The sequence below is a fragment of the Corvus kubaryi genome, unplaced genomic scaffold (genome assembly GCF_017639235.1).
Source record: "Corvus kubaryi isolate FWS band 111438036 unplaced genomic scaffold, C.kubaryi_AGA036_p1.0 split3-73, whole genome shotgun sequence".
Taxonomy (NCBI): Eukaryota; Metazoa; Chordata; class Aves; order Passeriformes; family Corvidae; genus Corvus; species Corvus kubaryi.
In genome coordinates this window covers 24,582,760-24,604,787 of record NW_024582091.1, presented here as the reverse complement: position 1 = coordinate 24,604,787, position 22,028 = coordinate 24,582,760, and the positions used below count along the sequence as shown (strand labels likewise).

Sequence of the window (22,028 nt, the reverse complement as noted above, 5' to 3'; positions counted from 1 at the left end):
TGGGCACAAAAAAATTGAAAACATTTGGGTCAAGATAGTTGAAAGTTTACATTAAGAGGTACTCAAAATAAAAAAAACCCCAATGCTAGAAAATATTTTTAAATAGAGTATTTTTTTTTTGATTTGCTCCAATGTTACTTGGGTACACCTGTTTGCTAGAAATTTCAGAGCGAGATGCCAGCCTTACGGGACACCGGTTCGTCTTACTGAGCACATAAGTTTTTGTATAGCCTGTTTGAAGGGTATTTTCCCATGCAGCAGCAGTGTAGAATAAAGTTTTTACCTCCCACATGTCACAGCAGATTTACTCAGCCTACCCTTATGGTTCCTTAGGCTCTCACTGAACTATTTCAGCTGTAAAGAGTTCCTAAATATTTTTTAAGCTTTTAAAATAAATTTCTTATTACTAGTAACAACAGTAATCAAAATCAGTGGTTGCTCTCCTTTGTATATTTGACAGTGAACTATTCAATTGAAGTAAGTAATGAGATCTGGTTGAAAAATTGTAAAACTTGATTTTTTAAAAATTCTTTGAAAAATTGCGTGTTGCTTGGTTGAGGGAACAAGACTTGTATTTTTTATTAATTGTGTTTCTGACCTCTGTGATATACTAAATGAGGATCCTAGTGACATGTTTGCATACTGATTTCTTTCGAAATGTAGAGGTAGTATCATAGAGTTGAAAAGACCAAGTAAATAAAATTTAAAAAATATATGTAGTATCTTAAAATAGCAGAGAAGGAAAAGATATATGAATTGGTACAGGCAGGAATAACAATAAGTAAGCAAAAGGACAAGGCTGTAAAGCAGGCTTGTTCTGGAAGGCTGTGTTGTCCTTTTAGCTGTTTAATTCCATTCTTATTTTGTTTCATCCCTAATGGCCCCTTAGGGTTGTAAAATTTTTATATTTATATGCAAATGATGCAGTATGAAAGCATAATTCTAGTTAGTTAATTATGGCACAGGAGGTATTTTAGTTTGTTTTGTAAATGATTAAAAAAATTACCTTAGTATGCCTCATAAAAGGAGAGAAAAAGCATTATTTTTTTGATAACTAAGTTCTTGAGTATGATGGTTCTGACCATGGAGGTAAAGTTTGAGCGTTTAAAGCTGCCGTTGGGAAGGTGACTAGTGGAAGTATTCATTAAGGAGCAAATAAGACCTTGAATTAATAATGAAGCGTTTGGTGTAAATGGACATCATTGGAGCGATGCCAGTTCAACCAGCTGAAAATCTAGCCTAATAATCTAAGTTTGAGCAAGTCAATAGCCATTATAATATCTAGTTCAGAGTTACAAAGGTACTCCAAAAACAAAGCAGTTTTGAATACACCCACACAGGTTCACTTAAGGTTCATTACTGTCTGCAAAAGTGATGACTGTGGAGTTGTTAATTTAAATGGATTTTCAATGACACTTTTAAGTCCTGCAGCATGGTGTAAATACAAGAAAACATGCCCCTGTGTTGCTTCATTTTGTGTCATAATGGTCAGTTCTTGCCCTCTACTGAAGTCGCTGTGGGCTTTGGCTTTGGACTCCTTTCTTTATTTAAGGTACTTTTAAATGCAAGTCTTATTTCTGATTTCCATTTCTCCACTGTATATAGAGAATAGGCAGCTTGTAAAGTTGTGATCTTAAAGGGCTTTTGTGATATTTTTGACATGTATTACAAGTTGTGTTTTACAAACTGCCTTCTCCTGAAGAAGAACAAAAGGATGTTGTTTTCCATTAGTGCATTTTTGTCTGCTATCTTGGTTGCAATGTAATTGTATATGGTTTGTGTATATTGGACATATATGTCAAAGGGAAAGTATATCCCTCAGTGATATGAAGTGAAGAAATATGCTTAATCCTTTATTGCTTATATGTCTCCAACTTTGGAAAGTATTTTTTGGAAATAGGTTCTCACAGCTTTTCAGCTCAGCTGTAATCTATACAGCTCTTTTTGTTGCCATGCCATATAATTACTTCATCTTTATATATAATATTTTGCTGGAAATATTATTTCTGGCCCTGTAATGAGCATCTTCACTGCCTCATACTTATGTGCTGTGAACATTATATTGTGGACTATTAGCTGGGATATGGCTCACTTGATTTTAGGATACTTAGTAGTGATTAATTAATTGCATTTCTGAAATCTGAGCATGAGCTAAGTTGTTCCAGTACTTGTCAGCAATTGCAGCAGCCCAGTCTTTCTTTTCCCAGTGTTTGTGTTGGAACCAGTTCTTGTGCTGTATTTAAATATTCAGTCCTGCAGTAGATAGCCAGGTTACATCAGTCCTCTGTAACTGGTACTACACTAAATGTACAGTCTGTGACCAGGAAGATGTAACAGTGTGATAACCATTTAACTTAAAAAAACCACACAAAAATATGGTGGACGTTTTCATACTGGAATTTGGCATGTTCTGTGTAACCTCTTCTCACTATTTTATATTCTTAAATCACAATAAAGCAATACAAAAATTAAAGCCAAAAGATACTGAGAGCTGAATTTGGGATACAAAAAGAAAATATCCTATTCTCTTGTTCTCTAGATATGTCAATTCAAAGGACAATTGACCTAAATGTATAAAAATAGATTATCTAGCTTCCTAGCTGGCATCTGTTTTTCACTGGTACACAATGGAACAAAACCGATGCCTGCTACCAGAGAACAATCTTTTCCAGAATAATGAGGATTACAATTTAGGCAGTTACCGGAGCAGGGCTAGTGTAGTTAAATGGTGCTGCCTCTGGCCACCATTGCCTTCAGCTTTAGCACTTCATAATTTCCAAGAGTTGTGATCTGCCTGCATTAATCTGGGGCCATGGGGGTCATTGTATGCAAGGTATCATAGTAACTGCTGGTTGCCTTATGAGCCATGCTGAAGATAAGGGAGGAAGTGTTATAAAAGCCTGCCTGGCATGCTTTACTCTGTACAGGCACCTCCCTGTCGTGTTGGCAGCAATCTGACTTTATTCCTGTTGGCGGGGAAAAGAACCTGGCTTTACTTCCAGCTCAGCACCAGTGATCCCAAAAGAGGATGAAGAGAAGTAGCAGCATGATAAACAGCTCTCTATTTCAGCTGCTGGACAGATTTCCTAAAGTTGAAACTTTCTGCTGGTCTCTTAGCATTAAAGAACATATTTCCTTGGCTACAGATGCATTGCAAATACAAGGATCAGTTGTGTGCTCACTACAAAGTACGCAAACAGTATCATGTAAGAGTTTATGTCATCGCCTGTACTCAAGCAAAGCGTGCATTCCCTTGAAACTCCTTACTTTGGTGCTGAAGAGAAAGCAGAACTCATGTTTGGGTTTAGGCAGAATCAAATTAACAATAATTTATCATGCTAATACTATGAGAGAGTACCTTAGATGTGACACAGGAGGCTAGAGCTTCATAAGGGCTTTGAGATCCATTTCCTAACTGGTGATTATACTAGAGTCTGACACTGTATTGCCTTCTCTCAGAGCAAAACTCACTTGGATAGTTAAGTATGCAGCTTCCTGTTATTTTACTTTGCTGCTGTAAGTGAGGTTGTAATTGAAACTCCAGGATCATGTGGTTTCTGAACACTGACAGCTTTATGCTTCATAGTGGAGCTACATTCTCACAGCTGAAGAGACCAAGACTGGCTTGGGTCCTCTCTCAATGCACCCAAAGGGGTATCTTTTTCTATTCACATCTGGCACTGCCAGACACTACTGCCTGGGGACTGAGGAATCTCCTTGCCTTTATATTGAGTAATGAATGCCTGACATAGCCTCTGTATTGCAGCTTAAAATGCAAGTGACACCAAAGAACTAACTTGGTCCATCTTTTCAGCCCTCGGTATCCTTGGCTCTAATACAGCAAGTTATTTTCTTCTCTCTGTTTTGCCTTTTTTCTTTTTTTCTTTCCCCCCATTAGTGCCAATTTTAAAAATACCCTCTAGTATTGACATCCATCGAGTCAGCTCTGCAGATTTCCTTGGATGCTTGTCAGAGGTTTAAAACAATTCTTTTTTTTTGTCAAATCTGCCTATGCATTCACACTGGTGGATCCTATGGTCATTGACAAGCAAAGACCTTTTTAATCAATATGTAGATTGGAATATAGAAAGTACTATTTCAGTTCTGTACTAAAACCTGGTAAGTCCAGCAGATTGCTGATTTGGACTATTGATAGTGGACTCTGTCCTTGCACCTTCTTCCTCAGGATGATGCAGCTGACCTTTACAGCTCCAGGAATTCGTCGCTTTGTAAGATGAACTTGCTTTACTACAAGAAGGTACTCAACTGGATAAACTTGTCTCTGAATCAGAATCCTTCCTGCTGCATGGAAGAGTGGTGGCAGTACTGTAGTGACAGGAATCATGAACATAGACTTCTTGTTCTTAGTGTTTTAATAATGATTTTGGAACCACCATTGATGCTGCTTCCAATAAAAACCCATTTAAAAAGTAATTTGGCAGCAGATGCCAACTCCTTGTTATGGTGATGGGTCTTTTGCTTGTCATGTTCCAATAGTAAGTTGTCCTGAGTACCCATTTTTGGAGGCGCACACACACACAGGGGTCACAGAGTCTGATTTCACATGCTCTTTGTCATTGTGGCTATACCAAAGTCATCTTGTTCTAACCTACTCTAAGGAACACTTAAAACTTAAATTCAAATCTTAACCAGAGGATTCATTCACCCTTAGGTTGCTTTTTCTCTGAATGTTTCTTTGGTTGGAAAGAAGTCAGAGGGGATAGGTGTCTTTCTAAGGACTGTAAGGACAGAGGACATACTGCTCTGTTCCTTTGCTGTTCTGTCTACCATTCTCCCAGCTTCTTGCTAGATATGAAAACAAACCTCTGCCTTAATTTCCTTTCCCTGTGTTCCAAAGAGCTTTATGCCATCTTCAGAGAACGTTTGACCTTCCATTAACTTCCTTTGGGGTTAATCAGATGCTGCTGATAGTACATCTAGGTTCACAGCATAAGTCATGTTGGAAGGGATATCAGGAGGTCTGTAGACCCACTTCCTTCTGAAGCGGAGTCAGCAATGAGGTCAGACTCATCTACCTTTCTTCATGAAGGTCAGGTCTTTCAAGAACAGAGTCTTCTTCACAAGGTGATAATCAAGATATGTTTTAAACAGATGAGTGAGCATTCTACCCCCGGCATGTAGCCTCGTGCTTTGTGTCCAATGCTGTCATTGGTGTGCATTCATGAGTATGAAGCTCACAAGAGGCCACGCTGATGTTGGCATAATTTAGCCTGTTAGGTGTCTATGGTCATTTGAAAACTGAAGTATCCAAAGAACTTTCCATCCCAAGATTTTTAGAATTAAAAGTGGCGACTGTGTCAAGGCCTACTTTAAGAGCACAAGCGTAAAGGTCATGTCTGTCTTAGGGATATACCACTGTGTATTAGGGAAAAATTGCTCTGTATTAATGGGGACACTAGGAATTTCTTCTGTTTCTCACAGGTGACAGCTCACCATCTGCAGCTCTATCTGTTCTTCTCCAAAGCCCATGCCATGGCAGCCATAACAGGGGTGATGCTGTGCTTGTTAGAGCAGTCTTTAATCGCTGTATGCATGAGGAGCACTCAGGCTGCCTCCAGGGAATCGAAACTTACATGAGTGATGATCCTTGGACAACTTCAGTCTGCAAAGATAAATATGGATTAGTGTAGTCAAAAGGTTAGAGGTAATATACTGATTATAGTATGCTTTTGAGACTTGCAGTCTTCAAAAATATGTACAAAAGTGTTACAGTGGGGATACTGCAACACGTGTATCAGACAAGACCCGTGGAAAGAATATATATGGACCGATTCTTGATAGATATTTTCAGAGATGTTTATTTCTCCAGCTGCATGGCCGGGGCTCTGCCGAGGAACTGCTCAATCACGGGACCCGAGGGTCCTTGCCCGCGCAGGGGAACACAAAACAACCAATGGGGAACGAGGCTGAGCAGGGGCAGCGAAACCCCGTGCCTCCCCCCAGGGCCCCTCTCCCAGGACCACACGGCAGGGGGGAAGGGACCCCGACATTTCACCTGTTTATTTTTAACAAAAAGAGATTTAAAACTGAACATTGAAAACAATTGGATAAACATGAGATAACAAGAACAGTTTCAAAACAAAACAAGCCACCCTCCTGAGTCTTTAAATGTCCAAACAGATTCTCTGGAACATCTTAAGGCTGACAGAAGGGAGACAGGACTCTCTGAGCATGCTTTGTGGGTAAACTGAGGCAGGAGAGGGTTTCTTCCATTTGTACCTGTTGGAACTCTAAACAACAATAATTAAATTCTTCCCTCCCCTTCTTCATCCCCCACTAGGCATTGGAAAGGGATTTTTGGGGAAACAATTGGCAAAGGCATGATTTTGTGAGGGAAACCATGGGTGAAAAAACGGATTGGGAATACTCTGGGGATAATAGGATATAGGGTAAAAGGGAAAGGTGGGATTAGGAAAGGGAGACTGTAGGGACTGTTTATAATGGAGATATTGTCTAACATGACTACGATTTTTAGCATATATACTGCCTTTTACAGGAACACCATCAGGCCCAGTGACCTCTGCTGCTTGTAACCCTTTTCTACCTTGCACAATTTTGAACTCTACTACTTCTCCATCTCCCAAGCTTGGGATGTATTTTTCAGGGTTATTCTCTTCAATAGCAGTTCTATGAACGAACATGTCTTCTTGGTTGTCACATCTTGTTATAAAACCATAATTTTGTTAAACATTATACCATTTTACTATTCCTAAAGCCTTAGCTACGATGATTTTTTCCTTTTTCCGAGTGGCTGCTGTTTTCTGTCTCGCTGCGTTTTTGCTTTCTCTTTCGCTTTCGCTCGCTCCCGTGTTGGAACTCCCAGGGTTGTCAGTGCTGCCGGGGCTGTCGGGGCTGCTCGTGCCTGCGCGCTCTTCCCGGGGTCGCATTCGGGGCCATGCGGGCTGGGCCGGGCCGCACCGCTCAGCTCCCAGCGCGCCGCTGCCTCCTCTGGTCGCAGCTGCGCTGCCGCTGCCTGGGGCTGCGCCCACGTCTCGGCCGGGCCCCCGAGCAACAACCCCCCTGCGCCCTGCTCCAGTGCACGTTTCGGCTGGGCGCGGCTCTGTTCCACCGCCACCGCTGCTGCCCGCCGTCCGCGCGCTGCTCCTCTCATGGGGCTCGCTCCACCACACGCTGCACAGGGCCGTGCGGGCACCACCGGGCCGCACCACTGCCACCGCGCCTCACTCCGCTGCCAACACTGCGGCTCGCGTCGCTCCGCCCACGTGTGGGAACTGCCTCGCTGCTGCTCGCAGAGCGCTCGGTCCACGTGGCCTGGGTCACACGGTCCCTGAAGCAGTTTTAATTTCGCAAGGGCACAGCTGACATTGTTCAACAGTCTCGGTAATTAAATAATATTCACGAAAATATCCTTCTATTGGCATATATTTTGACTCAGAAATTAACTGTGTCCAAATGATCTTCCAAAAGTCTTTGGTAAGAATCAAGTCCCAAGAAACGTAGAAAAAGTTCTTAAACAACCCTGACAGGAAATGTTTCAGTTCCTTTTGAGCTTGAATTAAGCTAAAATTTACAAATCGTTGTTCAAGAATCTTTTCAAGTTTAAGATAAATGTCCATATGCGGCTCGGAGAGCCAAGAGTCTTTCCACGGTTCCTCCATAGTTTAGAGATGGAACAGCAAAACAAAAACAGGAAGAGAAATCCAGCGTTTACTCACAAATCACAGTCACTGTCCTTAGGGATCGGTGTCTTGCCAGCATTTCTCTACCATTTTTTACAGTGGGGATACTGCAACATGTGTATCAATCAACGAGACCTGTGGAAAGAATATCTATGGACCAATTCTTGGTAGATGTTTCAGAGATGTTTATTTCTCCAGCCGCATGGCCGGGGCTCTGCCGAGGAACTGCGGCAATCACGGGACCCGAGGGTCCTTGCCCGTGCAGGGGAACACAAAACAACCAGTGGGAACGAGGCTGACCAGGGGCAGGGAAACCCCGTGTCTCCCCCCAGGGCCCCTCTCGCAGGGCTACATGGCATGGGGGAAGGGACCCCAACATAAATCAACATTGGTTGGTTCACTTTACTTATGCCTATGGCCTGGACTGCTGTTGCACTGGGATTTTATGGGTGAGAAGGATCTGAAATGACAATACTCTGCTTTATGTATTTAGCATACCAGCATATGAGGTGTGAGGGCACCTTCTCTGGAAATTCAGAAAATGTAAAAGGTGTTCCACTTCGAGTGAAAAACAGAATAAATACTGCATGAGGATATGCACCTTTGGCTCTACATTCTCTAAGAGCTCCAGTTATTGACAAGTAGCTTCTGTCCTGTTCTTGTGAATGCAGCCAAACAGCTGAGAGACGCTAGTGCTCAGATGACTGTCATGTCTCCAGTTGTAGTAGATGGCTACAATAGCAAAGGGCTGCCTTCTGCTTTAGGAACGGGTCAATGCTCTCTGGCAAAACAGGTGTTTTACTGTGTAAGCTGGATCTCCACTTGCTCAGCTCACCAATGAAGTTTTGGCAGCAGATTCTTTCTACTGTAGGCAAGTTTAGAGATGTTTGTAATCTTAAATAGCTGTTTAAATGCTTTCCAACTGGAATGTGTTTCCACATTAATCTATATTTGATTTAAGAAATCAGATAGTTCCCCTTTAAAAGAAATAAAGGAAAAAGCAAATCCATTACAAAGCCTCTTGGCTAATTAGCCGTGGCAAGCATGAGTAAATTTTGATGAAGGTGGTGAGGTTTATTGTATTGTTAGAGTGTAAATGACACTTAAAGGTTAAATTTTACAAAATCCTTCTTTTTACCTTGCATGGTGGAGGCATATCTGTGGATGAATTCTCTTTGAGAGTTATTGTAAAAGGCAAAACACAAATGAAATAAAACCAAAGAAAAACCATACAAATTATGATTTCGGTACCTACAAAAATACAAAGAGCACAAGTGTGAGACTCTTCACCTCATTTCAGATCTTGCCCTTTTTTCAGTTTCTGTACTCTGAACTGCAGTGTGTGTTAACTTCAGAGATTGGATTTGACTGTTTCTTACCTTCATGTTTTCAAGTGAAAAAATGATTCCTAATTCTGCAATGGACTTCTATCATGTGAATAGTACTTTCATATTTGTAAGAAGTTGTTTTGTTTTTTTTTTTCATTACTACTTTTCTGAGTTTACTAATAATGGAAACCAAGTTAAATTTACCTTGACCTGGTGAAATGCAGAGGGAGTGGCTGTGAACCAAAGTTTGGGAGACCTCATGTTCTGTTGCACCTATCCCCATCAATGACTGCTAAATCATGGTAGAACATGCTTAAACAAAATAAAAAGCAATAAATGAGAAAAATTTAGTAAGACCAATAGTGTATGTAGGAACTCAAAACTCGAAGAAGGCAGAGCAGTTATCTTTTGTGTGATGTAAGTATTCAACCTGGGCGTTTTAGTGCAGAATAGCTGTTGCACTTTAAATTCACACTGGCTTACTGCACACAAGCCCTGGGTCTCAGCTGCAGATATTGCAGAGATTAATCTTATTAATGGAACTGCTAATTGGTGTTTGACTTCTAATTATAGTAACAATAGGCCATAACAATCAATCCTCACCTTTACTGGGGCACATTAGGACTCTTTATCATAAAAATGATTTCCTTTGGGACTTACTGTTCTTATTCCTATCTTCTGGAAGGCTGGCTTTCAGCAAAGGTACAGTATCCCATCTAGCAAGTACTTTGGAAGCTTAGCTAATTAACTGGTAGAGAAAATGCATGGTCCTAAAATATTCAATATCTAAGTACATTAAGAAGTGCAATGCTCTTGACAAAATTGTTTGAAAGATAATGGGAAAAGTATGTCAAAATATGAGCAGTGATGTCTTTTATAATCTTTAAGAAATGTATAATTTTGTCTCCCAGTCCTTGTTAGCTTTCCCATAGCTTTTAGTGAGAGGAAATCCAAGCAGTTATTCTAAATTATTCTATTTAGTTTTTTCTCTCCAGGATAAATCCTGTGAGATTCATCATCTCATTTACATGATGAGTCTCAGGAGATGAAAAGCACATACAACTTGATTACATATTCCTATTGATCATCTTCCATCCACAACAATAAAAATCAACTCCAAATACAAATCTAACAATATTACTAATTCATTACAACCAGTACTTTTCTTCATTAACTTTTATTGTTTTCAGCATACTTAGCATGTGCAATACAGCAATTATATGTTGAAGAAGAAAAGGTATTCTCCTCACGTTGTAGAATAAATAAAAAGGCACTGCATTGGAGCTGATCAAAGACTGTTCAGAAATATGGGCTCAAATCTTGTTCAAAATAAGTCTGTATGGCACTAGATAGCTGAGCAAGGTAAACTCAGCATGTACATCACAAAGTGTATTCAGTTTCCATTTTAAAAAGGAAGTAATTCAGTGTCAGAGAAAGCATGGTAGGGATGGCTTACCTTGGAGAAACTGTAATGGCGCCTCTGTCTGTCCAGCCCTCCCTTTTCTTGGAGCTTCTTTCTCCCATTGCTTGTGAAATGAGAACTGGACTGCCACGGTGTGCAGCATAGAATGCAACACCAGAGCAGCACCGCTGGAATTCTGCAGTGGGTCACGAGCGGCTGTGGGAGCAAAAAAGCCCTGCTTTCACTCCAGTGGGAGCTTTTCAGAGAAAGGCCAGGTGACCTGTTGGTAACAAGACCCAGCACAGCCTTCCCTGGGGCATGGCATTGCCACACACCAGAGCACTTCACCACAGCTGTGTTTGCTGTAAAATCTTTCCCTTGCAACAGTTTTCTACTTGAGAACTTTCACATTTCCTTTACAAAAAGTATAATAGTATTTGCGGAGAGAAATTGGCAACCATCACCTAAGTACAAGCCACTGCTGTGATGAAAGCACACAACAGCTTTGGGGACTGCTTATCCATCAGAACTGTGACATCAATGTGACCAATTGCTTTGCTCCCAAGTTCCTAAATAACTGTATTGATGTAACTTATTTGTCCTACAGTCCCAAAATATTTCCCATGCTTTTCTACATGCTGAAGTACCACCTATCCTCTTTCTGTCCTGTTAATGTCTCCCTTGACAAATTTTACAATGCAGTTAACGCAGTTTCAATACAAATTTCTGCAATTCTTGGAAAATTGTAGCAATATGAAGTTAAGTATTACAAGGCATACTGCACCAATTAATTTATTTTCTTAGTATGATTTAGTCAGTACCCTGATATAATGTAAGTGAAGCTATTACAACATTTTTCATCTGCTGGGGTGGAGTTGAGAAGGTCTTCATTTTACTCCACAAGTATATGTACATGAAGATATGAGGCTGTATAAAGACTATCCAATGTTCTTTCTCTTCCACTTGAAATAATGGCATGTTCTGGACCCTAATCACATTAAGTGAATGAGTATTTCTTGTGGCTTCATTGGTATCTGGCCTTTAACCTTCAGTAGATTTTCATGTGGAATTTGACAGCTCTGAGATGCTTCTAGAGCAAACAATAATAAAAGAGAAAGGCAGCAATAATATGCTGGTGGTGTAGACAGGGCACTGTATTCCTGGACAGCAAAACTTGGTTATTTGTAATATATTCCAGTATAAAGGTGAGTGTGTGAGTACATAGATGAGAGCGATTGATGATTTGAGAAGAGGAATAAGGAGCTGGAGAACTAGGGATAAAGATTTCAAGAGTATGAACGCAGTATGGTATTCTTGCTGTGTTGTATTTGAGAAGGTGCTTGTACAGTCAAAAGAGAAATTAGAAAGACGATTGGTTTTTTTATATGGTTTGCAGCAATTGAAAACTTCTGATCAGCAGTGCCAGCATGATTATGGAGCATCTTTGTGACATGTGAGATTTCGTGAGCTTGATTGCCCGGTTCTTGAAGTCCATTTAAGTATTTGAAGTTGTAGTTTTTAATTTTCCCAAAGACTTGGCCAAATTTGTATTTATTTTTGTGGAAAAAGAAGATGCAGTTAAAAAAATTGTGCATCTATTGCTGCCAGAAAGGGAATAAACATAAACAAGTTTTATTTTATACTGCATAGTATTTCTGATTTCTTTCTCATCATTGTTATGTTTCAAGTAGACACTGTTGTGTGGAAAGCTTGCCTCAGTCTCTTATAGCTGAAATTTCATTCTGGCTTTTGATATCCGTGCAACAGAACCAGTAAAAAAAGTTCAGCTATGCTCATATGCTGTTCCAGCAGGCAAATTAAATTTCAGCAAAGCTCCAGTATTAGTCGCAGTCAGGAAAGGATCCTATTTTGCGGACCCTGGTAGGAATTCTGCAGAAATAAAGTTTGCTGTTGAAGGTGGTGTATTAGCTGTCTCTCCATCATCACTCGCTTGGGGTTAATGTTGCTTGAATTGGTTGATGTCATTTTATCCCTTATTAAAGTGTGTAGATTGAATCATTCTGAAATGAAAGAACCAAAAAATGAAAGCATGAAATTTTCAGATACCTTATAGAACTGCTTTTAATAAGGTAAAAATAGATGGAAATTGTGCCAGTGGTATAATAGTAAGTCATTTTTTTTAATCAAAGGACAAATTTTTCTCAATATCACACCGTACTCCATTTGCATAAAGTATATACAAATAATAATGACAAAACTTTGCAGACCTCAACAGCACCAAATGCTTGTTACTATGCTGATATGGTCCCAGAAGCAGCAGTCATTGCCTTGCTCCAAAAGGTTTATTATCCTTTCCCTGCTGGCAATTCTGTCAACACACCTGGTGTAAGGGGCAAGGTCTCTGAGAAGTCTGCTCCCTGCCTTTAGCTATTAGTCTCTTTCCTTGTACATGGCAGGCAATACCCATCTGCTGCATACTTCTGCTTTGTGAAAAGCAAAAGTATTCCTGTAAAAAACCATTTTAATATGTGGTATTAATGTCCCTATCCAATTCTGAACATTGAAAGTTCAGGAGGGGAGAGAAGAGCACCTGTGATAATCATACTTTTAATTGCTGACTAACAGAAACGTAGTTACAGCTGTTCACAATATGACAGGTTTGCTTCATAGTATGAGCTCTCTGTGGTTGTGCAAGCAGTATATGTTTGGATTTTTTAATCCCCTCTGTATCTTGGATATTTATGGGTATTTCAGAATACACAGTAATTCTTATATAAGCATGATAAAAAATATATATAGTTATTAAATAAATCCCAACCCTATCTGGTACACTGTATTCTGGTGATTTACATTTTATTTTTTAATGCCTTTTTCCTGTGCAGTTAGACATATGAACAATCTATTCTCTTAACAGGACTGCTCATTTATCAAGTGTTCATTCTTCACAGCCTAAAAAAGGTTACCTTCTTTGCTCTCACATAAAAAGGTTCCCCGTATTTCAGGTGTCATTAGTATTAGAGATTTAATGTCAAGGTTAGTGCACCTTGTCTTTCAGCTACATTGGATACAATTACAGACAAACTCTTCAGAGAGATTTCAGAGAAAAAGTGGAAGTGATAAGTCAAGCTGGCAGTCTCAGAATAGCTGACAGTGCACAGAAATGGGAATTTCTGTTAATAGTGGTTCAAACTATCTCCCATAGTCATTGCAAATAAAATTATAGCCATGCTTCAGTCTTGCAAAGCTGAGAAGTAACTAATAAAAAAGGTAAAATTCATAGAATTAATTGTTAGTAGCCTGTTTCTTGCATTTACCTGCAAGTGAGACCTTGCATTTCCCTTCATATCTTTGTAGCTGGTTTTAGTGCAAGTATTTAAATATTTTGGCTAAATAAACCACAGAATAGTCAAAACTATTTTTAAACCATGATGTGAAATTTCTTATGGAATAGATGCATGAGATATAATTGGAGGATACATGTTGTTGAGGGGCTGTAGAGCAAATATGGGTAATCCTGGATGGATGGGCGCCCTGGTTGGTGCCCACAAGCAGTCTGGCTGACACATGCTGCCATCAAATGGGAAGGAATGTTGGTCATTTCCGTAACAAAATTCGTGATTTTCTCCGTCATTGTGTTCCTTTTGATTTCTGCTGTGGTGATAGCAAGGTCATCCAGTCTACAAATGAATCCTTTGGTTCATACCTCATCTTTTGAGGGTTTTGGTCAACATACCTTATTCAGTTCTGAGTCTGACTGTTTATCCTTGCATCGTGTATCCTGCCATCACATTTTCCCAAAGCCATGCTACAGCAGCTGTTGCCAAAGCTTTTGATCACCTCCTATCTTGCCCTTTTTTTACTCTTGTTTACAATACCTAAAACTTGCTCACTTCAGTAAGCCAAAAGGAAGGCCTTCATGCTTACTCCATTGTAAACTCTTCTTTTGGCTTGCTGTTCTTTCACCCCATCAGTTTAAAATGTCTTATTTTTGCCTTTGACTATTAGAAATATAATCCATTTGTTTTAAGGGAACAGTGGTTGTTTTGTTGTTTCTAAACCAGTTGCAGTTGTGTAGAGGTGGGCTTTCTTGTGAGCAGTTTTTTTGAAGTTGGCTACTGGTGTTCATTTTTGAATTAATGTTAGCATTTAAACTTAGTCTGCATTGTCTGGAAACTTAGCATGGAAATAACTATAAAACTTCTGTATTATGTTTGCTATTTAGACCTTTAAATTAGCCTGATGCCCATTGAGTTGTATAATGAATCAGGGCTTGCATTTGTTTTGCATTGCACAAGTTTCATATTTGCTTCGTATTTGCTGGTGTCTGCCTGTAAAAGTGCCACCTTGTATGGGTAAGTGGTTTTGTCAGTAATAAAACTAACTGCACAAAAGGCAGGTAGTAGGATGACCTTTTTGCAAAATACTGTCGTTAACTAAATACAGTAAACAAGTTTTTTACCAGAGTACCTGTTCAGTTCTCGTAAGACTGGCATTGCCTGGAATTAATGGAATTCTTTTTAATTTTGTAAGCACTTTTTCTAAGACCCTATTAAATAAAACCTGCTTTGTGTCTTTCAAACAATTTCAAAACACAGATAAAATTTGTTGGTCAAATTTTGTGAGTGGGTTGTCAAACTGGAGATGTGCTGTTAACATTGGTCTGTGTTCTTTAGCTGCTGACTAAGCATTCACTGAGGATGCAAGAAGTCCAGGTTTGGCTTTCTTGAGAATTTGAAAGGATGCAAAAGTACTTCTCTGTCTGAATTTTCAGTAAATTTCTCTAAATACAGGGATATAGGACATCTAGGTCAGGAATGCATGAGTTTGTAATGTTGTTTCCCTCCTAGTAAGTTACTTAGCTGAGCAGGATCTGGAGTCCAGGTGTCCCACCTTTCTCTCCTGGAGACTGACTTTTTTCACTCTTTGCCATCTGGCGGAATGAATAATTCAAGGTTTTGTGATGGCAGCATAACTCAGCAGGAGTGGCTGAGGAAGGAGGTGTGAGGATGCCCTGGCCAGGAGAGCTGGGTGGCTGCCTGATGGGAGACCCAGATTTCCAAGTGATGCACTGCATGCTTCAAAAGAGGAGCTTGGACCCAAAAGACAATTCTCTGTAGTCATGTTGTCAGGTGGCACATCCAGTACTTAAGTTCTTCCTCTCTTTCAAAATTTTAAGACTTCCAAATGCTGGCTGTCACTTGGAGTTTGGGGGACATTGGCATGTTTTTGAGCGATAAACATATCTTTGCTTGTGCTGACAAATTTTCACTTTTGCCTCGTTACATCTTTTCACCCCCATACCATCTATAAACACAAAAAGGCAGGAAAATACGTCTCCAACAGTAATTTTCTAACTGGAAGCCAACATACACAGCTGAGTAGAAAGGTATTTTAAATCATCTTATAGGTGTTTTCTCAGAGATGACACTCTAGTTACTTGAGACAACTGTTTTTTCCACCTGCTGTGAAGGATGAGTTGCCTTTTGGTCACTTAAATATTTCCACGCTGTTAAGGCAGCAGATTGAAAAGCAGATGAGAAAGGTCAAAGCCAAGGCTGAAAATTCAGTTTCAACTTTTAGTTTTCTGACTTTTGTCACTTTGTGTCACAACCTAACTGTTGTTTTCACTTAGCGTTATTAATTAAGTAGTACCGAGTTTACCCATTTAAAATCGGTTATCTTTCTTCACAGCAAATGACAGTGAATTTCATTCCTTTTGGTATCCTGTGTTAGATAATAGTTGAGAGAATAATAGATTCCAGGGACCTTTGATCTACCATTACTGTAAAATAAAAATAAAACTTAATATTTTTTTCCCACTGACTGTAATGATTTTAACCTTGTGTACTAATTTGAATGGGCTTGTGGGGGCAGAGTCTTAAATGAGACACAAATGAAGGAAAAATTGCTAATGCTGCCACTGTATATCTAATGAGCACTGTGTAATAAACCATAACCTCTTCAACATTTCTGTGGAAAATGGTGTGATTATTTTGGATGGCTGGCCCTCTGCATACGGCTCATTACCATCTGGCATAATGTGTATTGATATAGCCTGTAATTGTCAACTCTTATTTGACATGCTGCCTTTAATAAATGTGACTTGCATGGCTAGAACCTCCAAATGGTTATACAGAAAACTGTAATTCAATAAAATATGTATACTTACGTAAAATACACACCCTTATATCCATAAAATAATTTTGTAGGTCTCTCTTTTCCTTTATTTCCTGTTCTTTGTGGGAATACTTGTATGTATTCCCAGGTTAGTACTGCATTACCAGTGTGGATACCTAAATATGTGAAGACAGGAATGAATCTTGAATGCAGCTTGTTTCCTCTTGCAGAACTTGCTGCAAATACATTTTGAAATATTTATTTTCTGTGCACTGTAAGACAGAATTAATATACCTGCTGTAATAGAATGGGTTCCCTGCCTGATGGTGGCTGTGTGTGTTCCTGTGCTGGGAATGGGAGGTAACTCTCATGGACCGAATGGCTCTGGTTTTGATGTTTCTCCTGATGAAGGTGGCTGAAATAAATGCATTTGTAAATCTCAGTGCTGAAAGTATTTATACCTCCTTAAAAGTAAATGGGCTTCTGGCCAATGGTAAGTTTCAGATACAAGGACCAACGTATGCTGCCAAATCTAGGCATCTTTTGTTTATTATCTGAAAAGTTTCCTTTCCTTGCCTTTACTGTTCATTAATACATGAATAACTAAGAGATATCATTCTGGTAGTCAGATAGATTTTCCCCAACTGTAATCAATTTTAGTATTTGTGCAATGGGTGTTCATCAAGTGTTACCTTCAATTGCACCGTAGATGGAGAGTCCATTGTTGCTCTTTGTAAGGGATTTTGGAAAGTGCCTTCCCTTTTTTCTTTTTGGATTTCCTTAGGTTCAGGCTACTGGATCTTATTTTATGTTTGCTTGATAATCAGCATGTTCTCTTGAATTTGTTGTCTGTAGTGTACATACTTAACCTTTTTTAAAATGTCTGTGACCAAATCTACTGATCCAATATCAGCCTTCTCCGTGCATGAAATAGCATTTGTTCCTCACTTCATCTGTTAGCTTTGCTTTGATTGTTAGTATGACTCTTTTCAACATTTTTGTCCTTTCTCAAATTCTTCTTGACTGAAGTTTTCAAGTAATAGTTTTTACTGGTATCAGAAACTCAGGGTTGACAGAAACACTACTTTTGCTAATATTCTTCCCTTAAGTCATCTGTGGATCCTACTGCGCTCTGACCACAGTTGCATTCTGTATCTTAGCTGATTATCTTGGATGACCTGTTCCTTTACCCTCCTTCCACCCTTTTCCAAACTTTGGGTGCTTGTTTCTTGAAAGAGTCTCTAGTCCTGTATATATTTGGTGTGCGTTGAGATCTTTTGATCGACCTTTTTTTTTGCATTGCGTATTTTAACTTGAGTAAAGCATATTGAACCAGCTCAGTTGACTTTGTATTGAGGACTATTCATTCTCTTTGCTGTTTATTAGCTGTGTTATTCCTTTTCTGTTGCCTTCTCTCCTGAGTGTAAGTTCTCTGGACCTGCTAACTGTAAAATCTTACCCACTGCTGCTGTTCATGAGCATTATTCGCTTGTGGGCTAAGAAATATAAACACCTGCTTGTGTAAATGCATTGCTTAAAATACAACAGGCTTTCTAAAGTGCCTTGCCTTTATGTGGTTTTGTTTCTGCCTAACCTTACATAATGGACCAATGCGGTTCTTAAAGTTGTTCTTAGGTTTGAGGTTTTTTTAGTATATCCTTTTTTAAACTGCCTTTGCTCAGTTCCCTGTCCATCTCTGTATTTTCTCATCCAGTCCTTTATCAATTTTCTTCCTTGCCTAGTTTCTCTGGTTCGTATTTGGTTCTATCAGTTTTTCAGTTTGTCTAAGCTATATAGGGAAGGACTTACAGCTGATTTGGCTTTGTCTAAATCACAGGTTTTTTTCTTTTTGTTTTGTTTTTAATCAGCTTAGTCTTTTTAATTGGGGATTTGTGGCTTTTTGGTCATATAGTGAAATATTCATAAGGAGTTTCTGAAAAGTATTCAAATTTTTCTTTTTAATTTATCTGACTTATTCAGCTTGTTTTATCATTGAAAATATTGCTCATGTATAATATATGCCTGTGAATATTATCTGTTGTATTTATAAAGAATGTTTGTGTATTGGTTTGGAGTATATTGTTTTCATATAACAAATGTATTGAACTCATGTTCACTTCCCCCTAATTTTTCTGATATGAGGTCTTTGTAGCAAATTGAATCTTTAATATAGAGAATTCAAGTTAAATGCAACATTTCTTGAGCCAGCAGAATTCCTTTTAGAAATTCAACCTAGTGTCAATACATTGCCAATATACCTACCTATTGCTGATATACATTATTGCATGAGCATACTGAACACTGAATATCTGCATCATTATGTACAAAATGAGAGAAGTAGATCTTTGAAGAAGTAAACATCTTAGCTCGTGCTATTACTTGATGAAGTACTTAATGTGGTCTACATAGCTGTTCATATAGTCTATAGCAGATACCAAATGGAATTTCAACTTGGCTTTTATTAGAAGTTTAAATCTTGATAATTGCCTTATAAAACCAAAATATTGCATTTGACAGCTTTACTTCATTTTGGAAATGTGAATCTTCCCATAGGGATAACCAGCGATTTTAAAATGTGATTATGATATGTGATTTTATAAATTTGACAATATGCTTATAAATTAGGAGCTCTACATTTTATTACTGATTTTTGGCATCAGTGTTCAAGTAATCCAAGAAATCTTTTTCCAGATAACTTACTAATTTTTTCTTTCTGTCTTCAGGTGAATGCTCATGTTTTTTCCTTGGGTTTGATCAGTTAGGTTAAGCTAGCCATCCTTCCTTTAGAAAATAAAAAAGCCATAAAACCTAAGCTGTAAAGCTATTTTTTTTAACAATACTTATGTAAGTACTAGCTCATGTCTCAAGTCTGTTTCTTCTCTAGCAGTGTAGGAAGGATCTCTGAGAACCGGAAAAGTATTTGATATCTCCCTTTTTAACAGTTTCTAGTGCTTATGAAATCTGAAATAAGATAAAAAGCTATTTAAGCTTCTCATATCCGGGTTTGTGGGGATTAAAAAACATACCTAGGCCTGCCACCACTCCTCACTGTTCTTTTAATACCTGTCTCTTGCAGAATGTCCTTTGTATTCTTCTTGCTAATAAAGTCCCAACATGACAAGTTTGGTCTTTACGGCGAGTGTATCTAGATTCTTACCATGTCTGCCCAGCCCACCTGCTCCTCATTGTTCACACAGCTGCATTGTCACTGGTTTCTGGATCTTACAGTAGCTAGGTACCTCTTACTGAGCAGGTTTCCTCTTGGTATTCCCTTCTTTATTGGTCCCAGCCTGGGTGCCTGCCTCTGGGAACTGGAAAACATCAGTTTGACTTAGTGATTCTGGTGGTATTTTCCTTCTGGCTTTTCAGATTAACACTTTTTCCTTTTAAACTGAGTTTGAGGTAGTGATCCTTACCAGGTCTTTGTCTAGATTCTCTCACCTGTTTTCCATAATTGATGCTTTTGTTTCTGAACTGGCATTATTAATCTTCTTTTAGGCTGTGTGACTTGAAAGGGGAATTGCTGTGATGAGGCCATCCAACCCAAGAAAAATGTGGTATAGGTTGTGATCACTGTTCTTTGGCCACTGATGCTGATTATAGGAATAAGCCAGACACAAGTTCACCAGTTAGGGCTTCGTTTTGCTGGGGATGGTGGTGCAGATGTGGATTCTTGCAATCTGGTACAGGTAGCTGGCTCCCAGGCTCGAGGGCTCCTGGTGGTGGCCATGTTGGCACATTAGTGGCGCTAGTTGGAAACTGATACAAGTTGGTTCACTTGCATGTTGCATCTGGAGTACAAAGTGGGAATTGGTTGTTCTGTGATAGACCTAACAATGAAGCCAAGACCTGCAAAAACTCTTCTTTGTAATTCCTGCACTAAGGAAGGGAACAGGACCTTGACTTCAAGTCAGGCTTCTCTTTCTCCACTGCCAGCTACCTACAATTCTTAAGGAAACTGGCTTGCCAAGTTCAAGTGAATGTCTGCCCACTAGAAATCAGAAAACATTTTCAAATCCTATAATGGGCTGAGGGAAGATCTTACTAAGACAAAATTTGCAAAAGAACCTAAGCAATAATCAGTGGTGGGGGTGACAGTGAAAATGTAAGGTCTTTCCAAAAATAAAGAAAAATACATGAAGGAGTATTGGTAGAAATTTTGCTTCCAAAACTTTGTGATACTAGGAAGGGAAGGAGATGAAAGAGGTAGGGTATGTAGACAGTTTAGACGGGTTGTTAGGAACGCAATTAAACAGCATACTCAACAAACTTCATGGAACTGATGCCTTTCAACTGGATTTATCCCTCAGGTGGAAGACACTCCTACAGTAGTTTAGTGACCAGGATAGAAGGAGCCATGGAAGTCTTGGTCTCTAACCTTGTTAAAGGAAAGGAGTGGGTAGATGTTTTCTGCTGGAAAACAGACACATGAGCCATGGTACTGCAGTGAATATTTGGTGCTCTGCTCAAATCTGCTGCTTTACCCTGAAGATTTTTCCTGTTAGTGAAATCACGGCATCTGCCATACATGTTGACTGGCTTAAACACCTGCCTCCCTGCCATTTAATTTCTTATGAAAGAGACTATACACAGAAGATGGGAATGAGACTTTCCATCACTATGATGCTATTTGTTACTCACTAGGCTTTGTTCCTCTAATCATGGTTTATTAACCATGGCATTGACTTTGACAGGTGAACGGAAAAAAGAGCTGTAAAAATCACTGCCCTTCCTTGCTGTGTAACTAAGTGGGCTATCTTGGTGCAGCACCCCACTAGTACCCAGAGCATACAAGATCAACTTGAATGTAGTTTAAGCACCTTCTTGTCTTAATAGAATTTTTCTTTCTGTTCACTGTTCACAAAAAAATGTAAAATCAGATACCAAGTGCTGCCCAAATACATTGTCAGTGCCTGAGATAATTACCTTAATTCTTTAGTTAATGCTTTTTCATGTGTAATTTTCCATTAAAGAACTACTTCTTTTTATTTCAGATTCATAGGTGTGTGTATATATAGATTATTATAGTTGTCACTGAAATGGAATTGATGCTGGTATTTTTAAATTTTTTTTTTAAATGCTGAATGTGAGGCTTTTCATCCAAATTAATCCTTTTTGTATTGAAGGGAAACTATTGAATTGACAATCACAAAGAAGATGTTCAAATCTTGGGTGTGTACTAGTAGTCACTTTAATACAAAGCTTCAATGATAAGAGTTCTTAAAGATTTATCTATCACTTTCATTGTCTTTGTTCATATTAGTTGCTTCAAAAATTTTCAAATATGGTTTTTAATGGCTAATTTAAGTCTTCGGCCCATTTCTGTGAAATATCATGCCTGAGAATGACATTTTTAATTATTAAATGTTTCTTTGCATAACCTGTCATCCCTTGAGAAGCCCAGTGTAGTTCTGATGGTTAGCTGATAATGAAAGGTAAACTGACTCAAGTTCTCTTGCTGTTACTGAGAACTTGAATTTCCATCACAAATACTGCTGAGGAGTATTTAAGCTGAAGTGCTCTTTTGTTCACAGCAATACAACTGTACTATTCAATATG

The 22,028-nt window shown here is 38.9% G+C and overlaps 1 protein-coding gene across 4 annotated transcripts in view; it reads left to right on the top strand.

Moving 5' to 3' along the window:
• PDSS2 (decaprenyl diphosphate synthase subunit 2) overlaps positions 1-22,028 on the top strand; it is a 117,980-nt gene that overhangs the window by 48,588 nt on the left and 47,364 nt on the right. The gene's annotated exons all lie outside the window — the stretch shown is intronic.